We start from the raw sequence: 23,114 nt of genomic DNA on the forward strand, positions 1-23,114 counted from the left end.
TACTATACGGGCGTTTTATTGCCAGTCTCAAAATGGATTTCATTCAAATCGGTTGTGGGTCAGCACCCTGCGTCTATTTTACTATACGGGCGTTTTATTGCCAGTCTCAAAATGGATTTCATTTAGATCGTTTGTGTGTCAGCACCCTGTCTATTTCAAAATAAACTCACAAAAGAGAAATTGTCGTTGGTAGGTCCATCCAAATGCTTAGCAGTATTCTAAGTACTTTTTATATACACTGTATATATATATATATATATATAAATTGAAATGAACAAAAAGTATCCAAAAAATTTATTTTCAATGGAACGACGTATTGGCATACTTAGCTTCAATGAGCTTTTGGCATTTCTGACTGAGAATTGAGAAAATAGATGTCATTCTCCTGTAAGCATAATTACAGAAGCATTGCAGAATCATCTAGACAAGTCTGCAGTAATAATTCAGACACAACATGGGTTTGTTAAGAAAAACTTTTGTCTGACCAGTTTGATTGGCTACTGTGATGTGGTCACAAAGGAACTGGATGCAAAAAGTAATTTTGATATCATATACTGGGATTTTACAAAAGCTTTTGATGCTGTTGCACATGGAAGACTGCTGTACAAATTGAAGAAGTATGGCATTAATGGCAAGTTGTTACAGTGGATAAAAGGATGGTTGAGTTGGAGAACTCAACCATCGTTTTATCCTTTGTTGAGGGAGGGGAGCCATCTTGCTTCCCTCTCTTTCTGACATATAGGGAATTGAAAGCTGTTTATAGGTGTGGTTGTTTGAAGAGTGAGTGGTATAGGCTGTTATTTTGTATTGGGTATTATATTTAATTGTGACTTTTAACATTATTCCTGCATCAAAATTGGAATAGCTTTTCATACAGAGAGTTACTTGCTAAAATGCAAGCCATTAAGTGCGTCGTAGTTGGCGATGGAGCTGTTGGCAAGACTTGTCTCTTGATAAGTTATACAACAAATGCATTTCCTGGAGAATATATTCCAACAGTGTTTGACAATTACTCTGCAAATGTTATGGTGGATGGCAAACCAATTAATTTGGGTCTCTGGGATACTGCAGGACAAGAAGATTATGACAGGTTATGTCCACTGTCATATCCACAGACAGATGTCTTTCTCGTATGTTTTTCCTTAGTGAATCCAGCATCATTTGAAAATGTCAGAGCAAAGTGGTATCCTGAGGTCAGCCACCATTGCCCCAATACACCAATTATCCTAGTGGGTACAAAATTAGATCTCAGAGAAGATAAGGAGACAATTGAAAAATTAAAAGAGAAAAAACTTGCACCTATCCTCAAGGGCTAGCAATGGCTAAAGAAATGGGAGCAGTAAAATATCTTGAATGTTCAGCCCTTACCTAGAAGGGATTAAATAATGTTTTTGATGAAGCCATTAAAGCTGTTTTATGCCCTCAACTTAAACCTAAAAAGAGGAAGCATTGCAGACTGCTGTAATTTGTGTAATATCAAATTCCCTTTCCTCCTTCAATGATGTGTTCCAACATCACTGGATTTTTTAAATGCTTTAATCAATATTATTATTTTTGGTATAGTCAAGGTTTGGTATAAAGAATATGTAGCAATTGAGAAAATTCCATTAATATGCTTTTTTGTATATTTATCTTGATTAATACCGTTTTTGAGTAGTGCTTTTATAAATTTGCTTTCATTTGATGATGGACTAAGAATTTTGGATTGATTTCTTAAAATAAGTATATAATAGAAGTTATGTATTTGCTCTCAATAGATATGATGACAAAATGAAAGAAATCAGTAATTCATTTCTAATGTAATTGAATTGGCCTATTTTAACCTTTTATTGAGCAGAAAGTTTTGAATGATGTGCTTTCACATTTGTAGGGCATATTTTCATTGCTACGAGCTATCCTTATATAAATATATTAATCTGATTACATATCCAATTTAATTTTTATCTAGATTATATGAAGAACTGATTAAATTGAATAGCAAAACAGCTCTTGAATGCTATAGACATTTATAAAGTGACATACTGATTTCATTATCCATGCCTTACAGACCTGTCAATTACAGCAATACTTGTCATTCCAGGTGTCTATTATATTCCACACAACTCTATTCCTTGTAATTGTTAATCTTATATTTTAGTATTTTAGTTGTACAAACATTGCTTCTTTGTATTTACATTTTGAGACACCGAAATAAAATTGTTTATAAGCTATCAGTCAGGATTTTGCATTAGCTGTTAACTAGGCTACTTCTTAGTCTCATTATCACTCCCCCCTTTATATATATAACAAAAAAAAAAAAAAAACCAAAAAAACTTGCGGGTGGTGACATGAATATTGAAGACAGAGAGTGGTAATTAGTGGACACTGGTCTTCGTGGACTAATGTTATTAGTGGAGTCCCCCAGGATTCGGTGTTGGGCCCATTGTTGTTTTGTTTATTTATTAGTGATATTGATGAAGGTATATCAGGCTTAATGTCCAAGTTTGCGGATGATACGAAGGTTGGCAAGGTTGTTAATGATAGTAATGATGGTATGCTACTGTAACAGGATCCAGCAAAGTTGGCCAGATGGGCTGAGAAGTGGCAACTGAAGTTTAACATTTACAAATGCAAAATACTACATATGGGTAGCAGTAACCCCAGAGAAACGTACCACCTGTGTGCTATCACACCCAGGTTGGTAGAGAATGAAAAGACCCGGGGTCATTGTCTAGTGAGATATGAAGTTTTCTGAGCAGTGCACATATGCTGCCAGAGCAGGTCATGGGGTCTGTCAATGATATACGGGAATTTTGCTAGCAGGGGAAAAGTGGGTGATTATCGCTTTGTATAAGGCAATGGTTAGCCCACGCCTTGAGCACTGTACACAGTACTCAAGGCGTGGATGCCTCAATTTAGGAAAGACGTAGAGTTGTTAGAACGAGTACGGAGAAGGGCAACAAGATTGGTGTGGGGAACGAACGTGTACTCTTACCGAGATAGGCTTAAGGTCTGGAGGCTAGGCACCTGCGAGGTGATCTGATTGAGGTTTATAAGGCCTTGAATGGTTTTAGCAGGCTCAATGCTGATGGATCCTCTTGATTACGAACCCTGAGGGGTCATAAATTCAAATTGAGGAAAGGCAATTGTGCAACAGATGTGCGGGAATTTGCCTTGAGCCAGTGGGTAGTTGATTGCTGGAGCAAACTTCCATCTGTTGTGTAAGTTGATGGCTCAAATAAATTCAAGGAAGAACTAGACAAAGTTTTGGAGCGAATGAATGGGTGAAATGGGATGTTTTTTTTTTTTTTTTTTTTTGTGGCTGATGGTGTATAAGCTTGCTTTCTTGCATAATATGCCTCTAATAATGCGTTTATTTGTGCAGAAGAAAACTCGAAGCCAATATCCGCAACGGATATACATTCAAAAACTGTTTTTAAAATGTATAATAGATTGGGGGCTGTTCAAATGAGCGGAAATTGCGAAATCAAAATGCATGTGAGCCTACAAATGTACTCTCTTTAATTAATAGTAATCTTTTGGTAATCAAATGGTGCATTTTAAAATTTACACAAAAGCGTATATAACCGTAGGAACTGTCCTGATTAAATACAGTGTTATATTATTATAATCTCTTCTTGTTAATTCTCAGTTCTGTGACGGAACATATACATTTTTCCACAGTAAATTCTATTCGCAGTTAGGCCTGCGCGATCGTGATTTCCGCGATCCGAATGTTTAAAGGCCTATGAGAAAAAGTTGGGGTAGGTTCTGAGAATGATCGAACTCCTGGTGAGTGCAATGGATGACGTACGGTCGGGAGCTTTTTTTTTTTGCGCAAATAAACAAAGCCCGAACGGAGAGTTTGGTTTGTTACTTGTAAAATATGTATTGTTTTATACACTGATGTGAAAAACTTTTAAGGACCAGTCAGGTTTTCACCTGTAGGAGTGGCCATGGAGTGGCCTGGATATGGGAAAAGCATACCAAAGGAACCTCATGAGTTACAGAAACGATGAAGGAAACAACACAGGCACAAAAACGGAAACAAAACGGTATAGAGGGACTTTATTCAAAAATGGGAACATAGCACTGGCTGCCATGATACAGATGCATCACTGCCAAAGATGGAACAAAGGGAAGAGGTGGTCCTCAGTAGGAGATGTGGCCACTAATGTCGATGCAGGCTATGCACCGCCTGTCCATACCTAGAACAATGTTGAAAGTTTTTGCGGTAACATCGTCCATTCCTCTGTCAGCACCATCTTCAGCTGGTGAACATTTTCTGGTGGGTGTGGATGGGATTTAGATGGGTGTAACGGGCAGGTTAATCCATACGAACAATGTCCTGACTTTCCAAAAGAATATCAACAGCTGCAGTGCGATGGGGCGTTATCATCCATAAACACGAACTCGGGCTAATGGCACCTCGGAACAGACACCTATGGGGAAGGATTATCTCAGTACAGTAGCGTGAAGCCTTTACAGTACCGCCTTCCAGTGTCTGGAGTTGTGTACGTCCATCCAAGATAATGCCTCCCCAGACGAGGACATCTCGACCGCCATATCGATCCCTTTCAGTGATGTTTGGGGATGATACCGTGTGCCAACCTCTTGCCAGATTAGCTGACGTCTAGAATCGCTGCTGAGAATGAATCTACTCTCATCAGTAAATAGTACCTTACCCCACTGCTCTGCTGTCCAGTCCTTGTTTCGATGCACCGCTGTAAACGGTGTCTCCGATGGGCGGGAGTTAAAGGGACACAGCGTACTGGCCGTCGGGCAAACAGTCCGCCCGGAGTCGCCTGGCCACGGTAAACCGCGATATCCTGCTTCCTGTGCAGCTGGTTTTCAATGGATCCCGCTGTCTGGTTGATCTGAAACCTCTTGGCCTGTAAGAGTATATAGCGGTCATCATTGGGCATTGTTTTTCATGGACGACCACCACAGGTCCTTCGAACAACTGTACCTGTCGTTCTGAAGGCCGACCACTCACGTGAGACGATGCCATAGGCGATACCGAACTCTGCAGCCACACTCCTCGCACTTCGACCTTCCTCGAGCTTCCCAATTATTCGACCCCGGGTAAAGTCATCCATATGCCGTGTACTGGCCATTTCGTTGTCTGTAGCACTGTATGAAACCAATCGAACGTCTGTAGCAATCGTGCTCACCTTTCGGTAATTTGCACATAACTGCTGCTTTTATCTGTTTATGTGAACCCTCTCATCACGATTCAAATTTTTGCATGTGTACCAGCTTTCTACTGAACGGCCTCAGTTATGCAAATCGCCACAGGCTGTTCGTTTGATTTTGTTGTTGTAACCTTTAGAAATAGTATTGGTCCTTAAGTTTTGCACGCCAGTGTACTGATATAAAATTTTTGAGAATTTAACAGACATAACAGACATTCGGCTATACTGTGAGGATTAAAAAAAGAAAGGGGGAAAAAAAAAAACCGTGTTTACACTATATTGCCAAAAATATGCGGAATTTGGGAAAAGTGAATAATCCCTTATCCATGTGTGTCAAGAGTGGATATAAAATCTGCGTTCATGCTGAAATAGATGGGGTCGAGAAGGTGAGCTGTTGATTTTGCAACAATTGATCTCGACTTCCAACGTAATGCCGTATTAGCAATTAATATCTTCCTATCATTGCAGCACGACGACTTTGTACATTAGTGATGGCGAACCCTTGCCGGCCTGTTTAAGGAGAGAAAAAAAAAAAAAAAAAAAATTATATATATATATATATTTTTTTTTTATGTGAACCCCAAACACGAGAGGTATTAGAACCTATAGTACTTAGTACCGTGCTTGAGTTGGAAGTTGAGAAGACGAAAGAAGATATTTGTTGACATTGGACTTGAACTTCTGTAGATTGTAATTTTCAGGAAATACGTATGAAGGAAGGTTGTTCCAGAAAACGGCAGTTGAATGAATAAATGAGGAAGATGAAAAGTTGGTTCTGTGGGTTTGAAGTTGGAACAGTAAATGGATGTTGGCTGGTTGCGGCACGTGTTCGGACTGTTTTGAAAGAGAGAGCGGGAATTATAGAAGCCAATTCAGAAGAACAGTGCTCATGGAAGTATCTGTAGAAGAGGCATGCAGCAGAAACAGTGCGTTTATGAGAAAGCGAGTGGAGAGAATCTGTTAGAGATGAATCATTAATTAACCTAACTGCCCTCTTCTGAATGGAATCAAGAAGCCTGAGAGAGGTTTTGGGGGCACCACCCCAGATGTGGGAACAATATTCCATGGAGGGCGGATTTGCGATTTATACAGAGTGAGCAGATGTTTGGAAGAAAAGTAACGCCGAGAGCGAAAGAGAAAACCAAGTTTTTTAAATGCAGAGGAAGCAATATTTGTAATGTGCTTGAGCCAAGAGAGATTAGAAGTCAGGGTGATCCCCAAAAGAGATATATCATTTTGCCTAGAAATCGGAGTGTCACTAAAGATAAGCATAGGAGCAGAAGAATCCTTTTTGCGAGATATAAGACAAGACTGAGTTTTAGAAGGGTTGAAATCAACTAAGTTGTCTTCGCCCCACTGGAGAATTACCTGAAGATCGGCATTTAAGGAATTGGTAGCAGATTTTCGAGAACTTGAAGCTGATTGAGCAGGACAAGGTTTCTCAAAATGGAAAGTTGAATGCAATGTGCTATCATCGGCAAAACTGTGGATAGGATTTCCAGTCAATGGAAGAAGGTCATTGATATACAAGAGGAAAAGAGTAGGGGAAAGAACTGAACCTTGGGGGACACCGGCATTAGTGGAGAAGTTAGAAGACAGAGAGCCATCTACCATCACCCTCAGTGAGCGATCAGAGAGAAAACTGGATAACCAATTACTAAAAACAGTTGGCAAACCATAAGATGGAAGCTTGTTTAGAAGACCTTTATGCCAAACACGATCAAAAGCCTTTGAGATGTCAAGAGCAACTACTTGTGTTTCACCTAACCTTTCCATTGAATTAGTCCATAAATGGGTAACATAAGCCAGAATATCACCAGTGGATCAACACTGACGGAATCCGTACTGGCGATCGTTGATCAGACGGAAAGTTTCTAGGTAGTTTAAGAGTTGGCGGTTAATTGATTTCTCCATTACTCTAGAAAGAGTAGAAGTAATTGCAATGGGACGATAACTGGATGGGAGGGATTTGTCACCCTTTTTAGGAACTGGCTGGATATGAGCAAATTTCCAAGCAGAAGGAAAAACACCTTTGGAATAAGAAAGTGAAAAAAGGCGGCAAAGAATAGGAGTAAGTTCAGGAGCACAGGTTTTGAGAACAAGTGGAGAAATACCATCAGGACCTGGAGCTTTCTTAGCATCAAGATTCATCAAAATCCTTCTGATATCCTTTTGACGGAAGACCACAGGAGACATTGAATGGAGCGGGTTGCGAATGGTGGAAGGTCTTTTACCAAGATCATTAATACATGAGCTGGAAGAAAAATGGGATGCTAGCAGGTCAGCTTTATCCTTGGCTGAAGTGACAACAGAACCATCTGGTTTGGACAGAGGTGGGAGCAGAGATGGCAAAAGTTGCGGCCAATAGCTTTGGCAAGAGACCAGAATGCTCGGCTACCATTAGGTCAAGAAGCAAGTTTTCTACTCTTAGCCTGTTCAAACTCTAGTTTGGCCTGATTAATAACTGCTTTACAATTGTTGCGAGCTTTGGTGTAGGCAGAAAATGAAACTGAAGAATTAGAAACAAGCCAATTACGATATGCAACATTCTTCTCTTGGACAGCCCTAGCACATTTATTGGAAAACCAAGGTTTAAATAAAGGACGAGATTTTAAAGTGGAGTGTGGGATAAAGGATTCCATTCCTGCAAGAATAATTTCACTGACACGACCTGAGCAAACGTTGACATCAGAAGTTTTGAAAAATAATCCGACCAAGGAAAAGAAGAAAAGAAGTCTCGCAGGTCATCCCATTTTGCATTCTTGTAATGCCAAACAACACGAGTTTGGGAATAGCCATGAGATAAAGGTTCCATTGGAGAAGAGACAATCACCAAGTTGTGATCTGAAGTGCCTAAAGGACTCTCACTTCGACCGTGTACTTAGAAGGGTCGTTTGTGAGAAAAAGATCAAGCGTATTGGCTGTATGATTAGGATTGTCCGGTATTCTTGTAGGTAAATGAACAATCTGTGCTAGGTCATTAGTTATTGCAAAACCCTCAGCATCTCGACCTGCTGGGTCAGTGTGACTAGAAAACGGAAGCCAGCTGGAGTTGTGAACATTAAAATCACCAAAGAAAATTACCTCACTGTTAGGAAAGTTGGACTGGAGAGAGTCAAGTTGCAAAGAGAGGAAGTCAAAGAGCTCCAAGTGATTGGTGGAGTTGGGAGAACGGTAGAAACAACAGATGAATTTGACACAATGTGGATTTTAAGCCAGAGAAGATCAAAGAGAGAGGAGGTTCCAAATTGCCAAGTCTGACAGGGAATATCAAAACGGACATATGCACAAGTATACCACCTTTGAGGCGAAAGGAATCATACAGCGAATAATTTGGGCCTCTGAGATGAGCAGTAGTTGAATCAACCGATAACTGAGATTCTGTTAGAAACAGTACAGGGGTTTGGCAGACTGCAAGTGGAAATGGACATCGTTGAGATTAGAATTGAGACCACGTATATTTGTGAAATGAATTAGGAAGTCCTTGGAAGGTTTAGATCTTTTCGCAGATAAGCTTGCTCTATTAGTTTGACAATTCATGGTGTATTCAATAGTAAGAAAAAGTGTGTGGGACATGCTGTATGAAGTAATGAAATTTTTGGATATGGCGTACATATGGTAAGAATATACCCAGATCCTTGACTTAACGTGGCCTCGACAATGCTCCCCGCATACACGCTACTCGGACTCCCTCCAGTCACTATCTGGCAGAGTAGAGGTAGCCAAGATTATACACTAGCTGATCCGGAAGCCTCCTAGAGAGTTACCAATAGGTTCGGTCCGGTGTACCAACTAGCGGCCGGTCTGCGAACACCGTTATAGAGCTGTACCCTCGAAATGTAAGGAATACTGGATCTCGCCACGATGTTCATAATAACCTCAAAAATCATCAGTCATACTGCATGATGGAAGAGGTAGGGAAGGGTTGACCGGAACTTATCTCTAGAGACTAAACATGGGTTCCACCACCCCAAGCCTCCAATAAGCAAAGTGGCGGTATTTCACCGGTTGATGAGTCATCTACCACCTTATATATATATATATATATATATATATATATATATATATATATATATATATATATATAAAAGCACAAGTAAAGCAAATTATAATAATTTTATGGTGCACTATAGGGAGTAGCGGAGTGTTCTGGAAATCCCGGTGTCACTATGCATCATAGTGGGGAAAAACCCTTACTAAAATTTTGTATATAGATTTTATATTATTTTATTTATATAGGGCATTGATATAAGTTGGTAACATATTTAAATTCCTAATCAGAACTTCGTTACTGCATAATTTTGCGCACAATTACACGTATGGTGTTCGCTGCTAGTTGTTAATACTTCCTAAAATAAAATAAAAACACTCTTTATAATAAAAAATACTGGTGAATGTGTGCAATTAAATGGGATAAGTGAGGAATACCTATATTATGAGACAAAATTGTGAATTCCACATACTAGACGAACCCGAAAATACTGATGGTCTTCGCTTGTTCTGAGTAGTCTTCAAAAGACTGCTCTGGTCAGAAACTACCTGCGACCAGTCAACTATCTATTCCTCGTTCAGTGTATTCGTTGTACAATCGTGTTCTGCAGCAGCAAAGCAAAGTTGCATATTATCTCGTTGGAACTGGCCAAGATTGAAATGGAGATGGACGCCGATAACCAGTTCCAGAGTCGTGTATGGTCTAAACCCCAGGGGAGCTCACATCTGGTGAGTATGGGCTTGGCAAACCCAGGATTCTGAGCTCTCTCTCTCTCTCTCTCTCTCGGTAATTCAGAAATTTTTTTTTTTTTTGGCTGGTGCAGCATAAGCCTCAGACTTCCTTGCACCATATGGCTAATAATAATAAACTGATTTTAGTGGAAGTTAGTTACAGTGTTGTGAATCCAGAGCGTTTGCACGGGGATGTAAACTTTGGTGGGATTTGTAGTATCTGTATTTTATTATTATTTAATATTTACAATATATGTTACAAACAAATCTGTATATTTATATTTATGCACAATATGCATATTTATGAATGATATAATGAGAAAACAAAAGGAAATACTTATCAAGGCCGCCGTAGTGGTCAGGCGCACGGGGGGGGGGAGAATGTAAACCTCGGGGGTATATGCATCGGGGGGAAGAGTACGCGTGCATTGAGTGACCCGGGTTCAAGGTATTATCTCTACCTTGCGAACTCCTCTGACCGTATAAACAGAAAATTTATTATTTAACATCAGTTCACAAAAAACACATTACTGACAATAATCACAGTTTAATATGTAAATTACCGAATAAAATTTGCAAAAAAAATATATATATACAAATTATAATAAAATATTCAAGTACTGTATTGTAATAATGTTATTCCTCGTTGTTTTTTTCTTTGCATGTGTATCAATCATTTATTAATTTTTTCCGATAACTCATTCGGGCCCTCGGCTTATCTTCATGCACTGCAATATTACATTCATTGCAATATTACAGTACATATGCATATATAATAAAAAGCTTATAAAATGTATTGTTTATAGGCTGCGACCAAACCGTCTCGTTTGCAGTATGCAAAGAAAGAATTAGCCACAAGTCGACTCGGCGTCTCCGTAGCCAGGTGGGAAGGAGCAGCAGTGCGTAGCACACGCTTCTTGATTAGACCGGGGTTCGAGCCCGTCACCACCAAATACGGAGGATGCGGAAAGGTCATAGAATGACCACCGCATATTCCAGAGCAATATGGCCTTAGTTGCTAATGCTCCGAAAACCGAATCAAGAACAATAACAACAACAAGTCGACTCTTGCTGTGAAAAAAAAAAAAAAAAAAAGAATGTGAAAACCATAAAGCGAAACTGCTGACGATTGAATTAGTGGCTGCAGACTTCCCTGCTTGAAAACCGCGAGACATTTTATCATTACAATTATAATAGCATCTGTCAGGAATCTATTCGCGGCCTGCAATCTTGTTTGCGATATACCAACAAAGAATTAGTCATAAGTAGACCGTTTGTGTGAAACATTATCAAGAGATGGTTTGTGTGAAAATTAAAGGAACCTGAAAATCATAAAACAAAAATGCGGACACTTGAAATAGTGGCGTTTAGTTACAATTTGTGCAGCCAGAAATATTGCTTATTTAATTATTTTGAAAATTTCGTGTCTTGAATTTTAGTGATTTATTTTCGTCGTCTACAACCTAACAAGTATCACACTTAGTTCATGTGATTTTTCGTGTTGTTTTTTTGACATAAATTTAAATTTATTGAATTCGTGTTTTATAAAATAAAAATTAAAATTTTTCACCTGGGGGGGGGGATTTTATTTCACTGGTGGTGAAACTCACCCCCGGTCACCCCCCATGGATTCAACCCTCTTTAGTTGGTCTCTGTTTTCCTAGAACCGTAAATAAAGTTCCCGCCTAGTTTTAAAAAGCAATTTTTATCCCTGAATTGAGCAAGGATACATACATAAGTGTCGCTTAGTAGTGTCTTTCAGATGTACTCCGGTAAAAGTATATAGTCAGGCACGCTGTTTGTTCGAATCCACAAAATACTGTCTGTTAGAATCTCTTCTGACTCTGTGGTCGGCCAGAAGTTTGATTTATTTATATGTAAACAGAAATTTTATGTATATGTAATGATATATGACACAGTGCATCCTTAATGTTTTCAAATATTTTCTTGATCGAAAATACCCTTGTCACTTTGCGGTGAAGTTTCCAGTATTGTGGATGTTGTGCTGAATGGTTAATGTGGTATTTATGTCATGAATTGCTAGGCTAAGTTAGTTGCATGTTATTGATCTCGACCGGCCTCGTGAGGTGTTGCACTGTTTTAACCAGCTCATGCAGTTAAAAGTGATGGACTCCGTGGTACTTCTGAAAATGATTTATTTGTACGGCCAACTATAAAAGTATTTAACTATTCTGTAATCTTCCTTTAGATGAGATTAAGGTAGTGACTCAGCAATCACACGTGGTGGGTTACAAATAATATATTAATGCACGCATAATGGATGTCAGCAGTTTCTTGTGATTGTTCCTTAAAATTAATTTTTGGTTTCATGTAAGAACCGATTACTTTTCCAGAACTTTTCAAAGCATTGATGGTGTTAATGCCATTTTGAGCAATCTGTTTATGGGAAAAAGCTTTCTCAAGACTCCTTTATATTAAATTTAAATACTAGAATCAGATAATCCGAATTGCGAATTCAGCTTTTCAATATCGAGCCAAACATTCGTAAACTTAAGTCAATGGACAAGCAGTCTTCGTATTAATGTGGATGGTGTCAATAATGTGTTTGTATCATCCGGGATAAAATCTTTTCCTATGCGTCTTCCTCCCCCACCTCTTTTAAATAGTCAAAATTTCAGTTTACAATTTAGAAGCTTAAACGCTTTGGTAAGTAGTTCCTAAACAGCATTGATATGCTTGAGTATTTGGCATGTTTTTCGACACTGATGTTGATGGATAAATCGACTGATGTTTTTCGAAAATGGGGGACCAGCCTAAAGGTTGCTGCAAACCTAAATGTCAGGATAAGACATGCGAAAATCCGTCCTTTTTTTTGTCGTATTTTTTAACTCACAAGGCATTAATAATTTTGTATTTGTCTAATATACTCAAATAGTGAACCAGGAATACTACAAAAGTGGCGATTTCATGATGCTGTTATGAGAACACGGTAGGTAAAGCGAACTCCGGGGAATTGGCGCTTTCAATTTAAGAATTTATTGCGAAACACCCCATCATTGTGCTAATTAACACATTGGCCGTCAGCGGTGCATAAAAATGTGAAACGAAATGTTACGCTGTTAATTGAGCATAGTACAAAACCATATTGTTTTTTGTGTTGCGAAGCTAATTTTGATTTAACAATGGCTTTTAATGAGATGGTTTCATGTAATATGATGTGATATTTAAAAAGCATATTCGCAAAGGTTTTTCGTGTATTAGAAAATCTGCAATTGGCAACACGTTTGCTTTGTGTACTGATGTAGATTATTTTTCAGTCAGGCGGCGAAAAGCGAAATACTGTAATTAGATATTTGCAAATAAATCAGAGTTGCGTAACTTATGTAAAACTGCTGTTTTTGAATAAAAAAAATAAATGGTTTTCGGGATGTTCCCTCCATTCCCTGTCATTTTATTTTTAGTTATTTTTGTTTGTCTTATAATTCGAACTTGTTCTCGTTATATTCCCAGTTTGCGTCAGAACGGGAGCGAATAAATGACAATGATCATACTTCTCATCGTAAATAACTATGTGAATCTTGTGAATCCGGATATAGGCTTGAAGAAACATTGTGAGCTATAGCCATTCGGTTTTCTGATACTGCTTCCGTAATTACCTCCTCGAAAGTGTAATGTTGATGGTAATAATCATCACCAGTAATACCCCGAAGTTACGCGATAGTGGGTCCGACGAAAATCGCTTAAGTCGAATTCGCGTAAGTCGGCGTACAACTTTGCATATAAATACATATAAATTTTGTTTAATTGGGACCAAGGACTAACAGAAACACTAGTTTAGAAGAAAAATATTTAATAAAATTGCAATTCTGTATACATATTAATATAAAATATGTATTAAAAAAATAAATGAGTTAGGTAAAAAAGTTATTTCGATGTCGATGGCTTCATAAAATCTAACAAATTCGTCTGACGACACAGCGCCTTCTTTTTTTCACGCAGAATTTCTTCGTAGCAAGCTAATAATTTTTTTTATTCCTTGCTTTGTAGCTATAATGCGTTCTTCGTTGGAGTCTATGTTTTCTAAAATTTTTAAGCCCTTTTCAATTGAGCTGAGACCTTCTGTCAAGCTTGCAATTGTCATGTGCTTTTCTGGTGGAACTGGGTCTGAAGTGTCGGATACTTCAGTGACGTTTTGCTCACGCATCTCTATGAGCTCATTCATTGTCAGCTTCTGACTACGTGAATCCAACAGCTCATTGACATCATCACCATTGACTTCCAAATCTAATTGCCTGGCAAGATTAATAACTTCTTCTATCACATGAGCGAAATGATCAGTTTCTGGCGTTATTTTCGTCTCGTTTTTGAAAAAAAAAAAAAAAAAAATGGATAAGTTTCTTCCAGACACCACCCAATGTTTTTTTGTGAATTTCATCCCAAGATTCTTCAGTGATTCTTACGGCATCTAAAACATTGAATTGTTTCCAAAAGTCTAACAGATATCTCACTATTTTGTCTCATAGCTTCATTCAGACGTGCAAACGAACGCCTCGTGTAGTAGGCCTTGAATATTTTGATGACTCCCTGGTCCATCGGTTGAAGCAAGCTGGTTGTGTTTGGAGGCAAAAACACAACTTTCACACCTGGATCGAAATTAATTAGGGTGGCAGGAGGGTGACCGGGTGCATTGTCAATAAGAAGCATCACTTTAAATGGAATCTGTTTAGACTTGCAATAACGTTCGACTTCGGGTATGAAGTGGTGACTAAACCAGTCCTCAAAAACGGAAGCTGTCACCCAAGCTTTATGATTTGACTTCCAAATCACTGGTAAGCTAATTTTAGATATATTTTTTAAAACGCTTGGGTTTTCGGAGCGATAAATTAAGAGAGGTTTTAACTTGCAGTCACCAGCTGCATTCCCGCCAACCATCACTGTCAGTCGGTCTTTGGAAACCTTAAAGCCTGGAAAGTTTTTTTTTCTTCGTGAAAGCGATGTAATTTCCGACAAAAGTTGAGCACGAATTCGAACGCACACATATAAATATGACAGTTGGAATGCAAATTCTTGTATGTGTGCAGCTCATGCGGCAGCAAAGTTGAATTTTGTTCATCTTTCTCTCTCACTCTCCGCCGTCGCACCGTATATTGATAGCATACGAAAAACGACCTTGAAGATAGTGCGGCAATGTTGCCAAACGAAAAAATCAAGAACCCCCGTAACTCCGAGTTCGCGTAAGTCGGGGTATTACTGTATTTCAGAGTTTAAAGACAAACTAATGATGCTTATGACTGTGTCCAACGACTGTTCTATCTTTTCAACAGATTTTGCTTGAAGCGGTGCCAGTAATGGGAAGGTTTTACACCGGACTCACGAGAGTAAAATTTCTCATCTTGTGCGTGAGTTTCACTTGTGCGCTGGACATTTTATCCACTTTGCATGAATTTCAGCTTGTTGAAATACTGTACCTAACTTAAACAAAAGTTCAGTATTCCAATAAGTTACTTCAGTGGTTATGAAAGAGAATAAAAATTCTCCATGCATTATTTCGCCTTTTCTGCCCGATACTGCTTTGATAAACGAAATCATAGCCTTGAGTTAGCCGTAAGTTAAATTTGCTGTATTGTTTAAGTACCGACAGGTTGAGGCAGTTACTGAACAAGGCTTTACGGACAAAAATCTTGGGTTTGGTGGACGCAACCTGTTGTTGCAACCCTCTTAATTCAACTTAATTCTCCCCATTCACATACAGAAAAGCACCCGGAGAGTTAAAATTGAGTTTCCCTTGTTTCTTGAAATGCCCAGTTTACTTTTTTTTGTAATAAGCAATTTAAAGCAGGTAAATCAAACCTTTTGAAACATTGTTTCTAAATGTTTATTTTGCTTGGACAAAGTCAAAGTGTAATATTTAAATAAATTTTAAATGCAATGTAACCTTATGGAATATGAATTCTCGCTTTTCACTTCACGCCGACTGGCTTCTATTGAGAGAACAGCTAAAGCGTTGCACGCTTTAGCTTCGCTCTCGCTCTTGCTCGCTTTGTCTCCACTGCATTTTTTGGACAGGAAATTGTATTTCCAGGACGTCTATACAGTAGCTCTCTCTCTCTCTCTCTCTCTCTCTCTCTCTCTCTCTCTCTCTCTCTCTCTCTCTCTCGCGCGCGCGCGCACGCGCACGCACGCATCCACGCACACTTACCTCACTTCCTGGACGTGAATTTTTATATATCTATATAACACTAATTTATGCATTGTCATGTTTATTCACCAAATTTATAAATGCTGATTGTTTTAGGAACTCTAGTGTTTTGTTTTAACTGGTGTGTCGGTTGTTGCACGAAGATCTACGCCAGAGCAAAATCTTCGGGTATATAAGATCTATAAAATATTACTGTACTGTATATGACAAAATACTCAGTTCAAAATCCATGTGGGAAAGGGAAACTTTGCTACAAGATGCATCAATCTTATTGTGAAACAAGTCACTGATAGTTGCTTCTGTCTTAAACTTTCACTTAAAATAAAAAGCACTGCTTCCCTAGGAGAAATGTGTTGCTATGTATTTGAAATGTGTTGCTATTTCAAATAAGTGTGTGTGTAAGATAAAGAAAAGGCGAATCTATGGTACACGCAAAAAAACAAACAAAAAAATCCGTTATATACACAACCTTGGTGTCGTTATCAAGAGTCAACCACCGAAATTGCAAGAAAACATGGCAATATGTAGGCCTCTGTTTCTGACATTAACATTATGGAAATAAATAGTCGGTAGAATAAGTAAAAATAAATAAATAAATAAAGTAAACAGATAATAAGAATAACGTACATGTTTCCTAAGGCAAGCATGTATCGAAAAACGCGATAAACTGTTAGCGCCATCAAACTAAGACCACAACGACCTCAGTGGAGAAAAAAAAAAAAGAAAAATAGGAGGAATTAATCATTCCAGAAGGAAACAGTAATAAGTGTGTCTTATTAACGTTTAATTAAATTCATGATAAATACAGCACAGAAAAATGAAGAAAAGAATTGGGGGGGGGACAGAAAAATAAAAGGTATTAAACTCTGTGAAGTCGAAAAAAAAGTTAATATTGGAAGAATATGGCTTCTCGATGCGCGCTCGAGAAAAAAAAAAAAAAAAAGGTATAAAAATAGTGTCTCAGGCATTTCGTGGTCGTAGTTCCCGTTCCTGTAGATGGTAGTATGAACCATGAATTTGACGTCAGTTATTTATAAATAAGAATGACACACACACAATGTGGGTACAAGTTTTATAGATTAATACACACTGCAATGACAATTTATGCAAAATATACAAAGTTGAGTGGGTGGGAGGGGGAAATAAGTGAAAGCTAACTGAAATTTTGATTTTTATATACATAACCTGGTAATAGTTTATTATAATTGATAATTTAATGCTTTACGAAAGTGATATTGAAGATAAGTTAGCGGAAATAGGTTGCTAATAAGCTTGGAATAAAACATTCTAATATTGGCAACTAACATACCTCGAATATCTTCTTGCCTTTACCAGGGGTGTACTTATAAACAGGCACATGAGGCGCTAGCTGGAATCCCCAGCTAAATTTAAATCTAAAATGCCCAAAATGTGTTTGCTCTTCAAGCACTCTAAAAGTGCAAGTACTGCTCCTCGCGGATCATCTTGCACCACACGGCTTCTGGGTAAGTGCGAAGTTGATCTGACTCTGAGTACAATCAGAGCATGATTCCTACGATTCGAGGCTACCGGCAACTAGCTTGTATTAGAAGAAGCTTTGGCAAACAAATGGCTGCAACAACTAAATTCTGGTTGCACAGTATTATTTCAAAAGCAGCACTCCGATTTTTGAGTGAGACCTGGGTCCTTAAAACAAGGGAAAATTAAATATTAGAACGAACTTGTACGCGATTCCTCAGATGGCCGGAAACGAGTTCAAGACATCAGGGAAAATCTGAAAGTGACCAGTGTAGTAAAGCTCATCCCAGAGATTGAAAACACAAAAGAATCTTGCGGTTGCCAATACCGATAAGATAAATGAAAATCTGTTCAACCTGCTGGCGCCAACTGTGAGTTGGCGACAGATCTGTCTAATATGCTCCCTACTCAGAATAAAGTAAACTCTCAATGAGGCCCAAATAAGTATTTTTTTTTAATTATTATTTTTTTTATGTTAAATATTTACTTTCTCATGACATAAACCATTCCAGTCATCCGCATTTTGAAAAGTCCCTTCAGAAGCACTAGGAATATCGTAGCAGTGTCTTATAATAGTCCATGGCTCCAACAAATATGTTCACCCTCCGTACTCTGTTAAATAAGCTAAGTTGGCACCACTTAAAAAGGTCCATTGGCTTCTCACAGAGAAAATATCAGTGCCGTAGCTACCATGTAGGCAGGCAAGGCAATTGCCACCGGGCCCTTTAGGGGACCGGCGTCTTTGGATGTCTCCTGTTTTTGCAATTTTCATTAATTAAGTAGGGGCCCAAACATGTTCTTTGCGTCCGGGCCCGAAAAAGGGTAGCTTAACATGTTCCATCTTCAGTAGTGTGTATGTTTTTCCTCCTCTTTTTTGTGTGTGTTTATCCTCTGGCACGGCCTCTAGGTCAGAGGAGTTTACAATTAATTATTATTCAATTAATTTTTAATTATTTATTTAAACGAAATCATAAAGTCGTATTTATCAGTTACACAGCTTGAACCACTCAAATTAGTATGCTTCTGTACCCTCGCGCTTGACCTCTCCTCTACTTCGGGCAGTTCAATACAGTATAACAAAAGTATAAATGTAAAAATATGTATCAATATATATTTAAATAATATTAATATTATCACTTGCAATTTTTGATCTTAGGAAGATAAATAATTAAATAAATAAATTCGCAAGCTATTTTGAACTCGGTGCTGAAATACCATGGCTGTTCGTTTTACCACTAAACTACGGCGATACATTCAGTTGATTGACTAAGTTCTTGTAGTTTAGCTGCCTTTTGTTGTGAATTCCACTGATTATTGGTTTTTTTTTTTTTTTTTTTTCCTTTCGAAATTTACGCCACATTGGGGCTTACTTCACAAGGATCCTACTTTCTCGTTATCGAATCTCATCAGTTCCCCTTCGATTTTCAAAATTGGTATCAGAATCAGAAGAATATTGCATATTAATTGATTATCCATCGCTATTCTACTATCGGATCAGTATCATAGTTTCTTTTCGTCATCAATTACGTGATCGATGCATTTCTTACAGTAGGCTCTGTGACTGCTTAATATCTCTACTTATGTTAAAGCGAAGGTTTTATTTTTAATCCCCCCCCCAACTATATAGCCTTTTATTGAGCTCAACATCACCTTGATTGGATTAATTGACATTGATGAGGAAGAAATCGCAGAACATTATGTTCAGCTGATGATGCGATTGTATCAATACGATGACAATCGAACTCAAATTTCGTTTGCTCTACCTTTAATAACAATTCTGCCATTTCCATTTCATGATGAGAAGCTTCGCTTTTCCCATTCAACACGATTTATTTATTTTTCACCCCCAGGATTTGTAGGTACCTCTTCAATTCGACACAGTGATAGGAGTCTTTATCCTGTACTACTGGGTTTAATATTCGGTAGTAGGCCGAATGTTAATCCTAAAACAGTTTTCAAAATAGTTTACATCTATTTCCTAGTTATAATTGCCTACAGATTTTTTGGATTGAATGTTTCAAGGGCATCATTTGCAAAACTATCTCGATTGCCCGCATGCGTTATCAGTCTTCTCCCTTTACCACTTAGTGCTTTTAATCCTGTTGGCAGCCCAGAGGGAAATGCTTTCTTACTTTACTGGTATCATAGTAGACTGTGGTCAGATTTACCCATGTCTCGTCGAGGTAATAAATGCTTCTTTGTTCTTGGCTATATTGCTTGACTATATTTAAATATTTTCTTCACCATACAGTTTTATCCTCTCTCTCTCTCTCGTTGCCGGCTTTCTGCTCCTACTCCCAAAAAACAGCCCATAAGATGCCATGAAGTAACATGCTAATTTTTCTAAACAAAATTCTGCATTGCCATTAATTTCCTCTGAAATTTTGTTTAGAGTGGGCATTTCATTACGCCTTATGAAATTGTGAACTTTTGTGGGAATAGGTGACAAGTGAAATGATTATCATATCTATACCTCTGTAACCTTCGCTGCTTATCGACGGACGCTGGTCGTTCTTTCCCCGCTTACGAAGGGCATGGTGGTTTTAATTTCGGCTTTAATCTGGGGGAAAAATAAAAAAAAAAGTTTTCATGAAGGCTCTAGTTAATGTAGCCATCATAGTTTTGAATACATCTTGTCAAAATATTTTACCGAACACTGCTCTTCTGCGGTTCCCTACTTTTATTTCTGAGAAACAGACTTTTCAGATTGCGATATTGACGGTGAATCTGACACGTTGTCTTCGTGTAAAAGGACTGCATTTTGTCCCAAGGTTTAAGACAAGGACATCGATCATGGGAATGACGTCACTTTTACTTAAGGATAGGTATAAAATAAAATTAGCAGGAAAAATGTCCAATGTCTCTTTTATATATAAAGTTGAATAACGTTAAATGCTATTATACCATTTTTTTTTGTTAGTTGTTGGCGCATCTCCATAATGCATCTCCCAAAGTTATTTTTGCACTTTACTCTGATCCAAGCCCCGAGGCGGGATTCAAACCCCCGACCTTTAGGTTGCCAGTCAGGCACTTTACCCACCTGGCTAGCCCGGTCGGCATAATGCCAATTGACCTGTTGTTTATACATCGGAGTATATACATAAAACAGGTGTAAACTGGTTAAGGTAAGCTTTTCTTTGATATTAACTTAGGATGAAACAATTTTTATAGTTGTCAAGCGACGATGGTGGGGGGAGGGTAAAGAAGTCGTGACCGCGTTAAGTTCATACCGTTAATACCGGTAATTATATTGCTAACCTCTCAAAGCAACCAGTATCAAACTCACATGATGAAACTGAAGCCCATTTATGATTTAATCTCCGTGAAAATTGTAAAGCCTCTAAGTTTCTTTATGTGAACAACTTTCATATATGTGTTAAATTAACTATAATGAAATAAATATTTCCAGCGTACCGAAGCAACACAAATCGAAAAAGAAGCAGATGTTGAATTGCCAAGTTACTCCCCGAGTTACAAATATCCGACATGTACGATTGTTTTAACAAGCATATGAGTGAATGTTTGTTATATATTTAATGTTTTCACGATTGAACAACCTTGGAATATTTATTTTTATTTTATTTCCTGGTCAGTTAAAAATGGATACAGTTTACTGTATAGACGTTGAATATGAATTTAATTGCGAAATGTTCTTGATATAACTTTAATTTTCGTGATGTCCTAACGAAAGTGGATACGATATGATATGATTGATTATTCTTCGTCACGTTCCCTCAACCAATAAAATTCGTTCCGTAAAATAATCTCCATAGTGGCTGCATTTGGATCTTGAATTGCTGCTCTTGAGTCATTCGTGATTTGTAATCCAAACTACTTGCGTTATGCAAATTTCGCAAGAGCCGGCATGCAAGAGGGATCAAGCAGCAATTCAAGATCCAAACTCGAACAATACCTGGGTAACATCGGTAGGGTGCTAAAACCATAAAACCGCACAGACCACGTACACCAAGAAGAAGAAGAAGATAAACAAGTTAGGTAATTTTTTCTTAAATTAATTTCAGTTTATTAAAAGTAAATGACTAATAACTTTTCACTAATTAATTAACTAATAGTAGAAGTCTATAAAAGTAATAGTTTTATAGACTTCTACTATATAGTCACGGACTTGAAATCTGATTGATCAGATTTCAAGTCCGTGACTGCTGAATACGGTGCTATTTCTTCTGTTTTCGCTGTCTTGTGAACTCCTCTGACCATGTGGGTGTCCCTTAGTATAAACAAAAAATTTATTTATTTTGGTATATTTTTTCCCTCCTGATTCATAATAAAAGTTGAAATACTGCTCGTATTTCACGGATTTGTGAATAATAGGGGAGCCATGACCACAGCAAAGTTTTTTTTTTTTTTTTTTTTTTTTTTTTTGCAGGCGTCATCTCTTCAAATGTCTGGGACCTTTGTAAGTGGTGCATTACCATGCCATCATTATGGTAATTTCCTTTGCTGTTGTTATTCCAGGATTCAAACAGCGCCACAGATTCTTGGAACGGGGCTGAGAGAGACAGGGATATAGTGTGTGTGTGTGGGGGGGGGGGGGTTCAGGATAACTACCACTTTTTACAGAAAAGAGGGAGGGGGAGGTGAGACTGCTTACCGTGAGGATCTCGGCTCTTAACGCACATAATGCAATCATCCTTTTTCAATTTAAATTTATGTCCCCATGCGTTTGGCTTTCAAGCTAGAGTTAGGAAAGCATCCGCATTTAGTCAACTCAATCCATTTAAAACCTTAAGCACTTCAATCAAGTCTCCTCGCAGGTGCATAGTTTCCAGGCATCGCAAATTGCAGAGAAGAGCAATAAGATTAGTCAACTTCAGTTGACTAACCTTGTTGCTCTTCTCTGCACCCGTTCCAACGGATACATATCCTAAAATGAGGTACTCAAGATGCGGCCTAACCATTGCACACATTATACACACAACGATCAACTCCTTGTCACTGCTGCCAAAATTACCGTATATCATGGGTAGAATCCCGTGAGCTGCCCTAGCAGCCTGTCTGCACCGTCAGAGAACTTCATGCCAGACTGTACAATTGCCCGTACAGATTACAATCATTTAGGTATAGACCCATGTTTGTTTCAAAAGTATAATGCTCCATGCCATACCGCCATTCGAGACTGTCGTGGAGATGCATATACAGAAAGTGGAATGGGCGGCGCAGAGTCCGATTTGAACAATTTGTTAGTTAGTGCTGCAGACATGCGCTTTCCTTGATGTAATAAATTACATCACAGCAGCTTCTCTATGCAGGTCAATACTTAACCTCACTTCTCCATTCGTTTATAACTGATTGGATATCACTTTTCCCAGCAAATGGATAGAAACACTTATGGGATGAACTGGAATGTGGAATGAGGTCCCGACCAGCACGTCCCACATCACTAGCGCAACTCTCTGTTCTGTAGTAGGAATAGGACCTTACCTATTGCTGATTATCGTTCTTGGATAAGACAGCTTACCCGGGAGAGTGGAGTGTGTCATCACGGTCAAAGCGGACTAGCATGCTGTTGAAGGCCTATTTTTTTCGAACATAGGCCTTAT

The 23,114-nt window shown here is 38.3% G+C and overlaps 1 protein-coding gene and 1 pseudogene across 3 annotated transcripts in view; both read left to right on the forward strand.

Annotated features, from left to right (window-relative positions):
* The window catches only part of LOC150081502 (transcription factor 12-like), a 621,638-nt gene that overhangs the window by 190,887 nt on the left and 407,637 nt on the right, over positions 1-23,114 (forward strand). The window lies entirely within an intron of this gene.
* LOC150081503 (ras-related protein Rac1 pseudogene) lies at positions 728-1,531 on the forward strand (annotated as a pseudogene).

Source organism: Mastigoproctus giganteus, chromosome 8 (genome assembly GCF_048544385.1).
Source record: "Mastigoproctus giganteus isolate SK-2022 chromosome 8, ASM4854438v1, whole genome shotgun sequence".
Lineage (NCBI taxonomy): Eukaryota > Metazoa > Arthropoda > Arachnida > Uropygi > Thelyphonidae > Mastigoproctus > Mastigoproctus giganteus.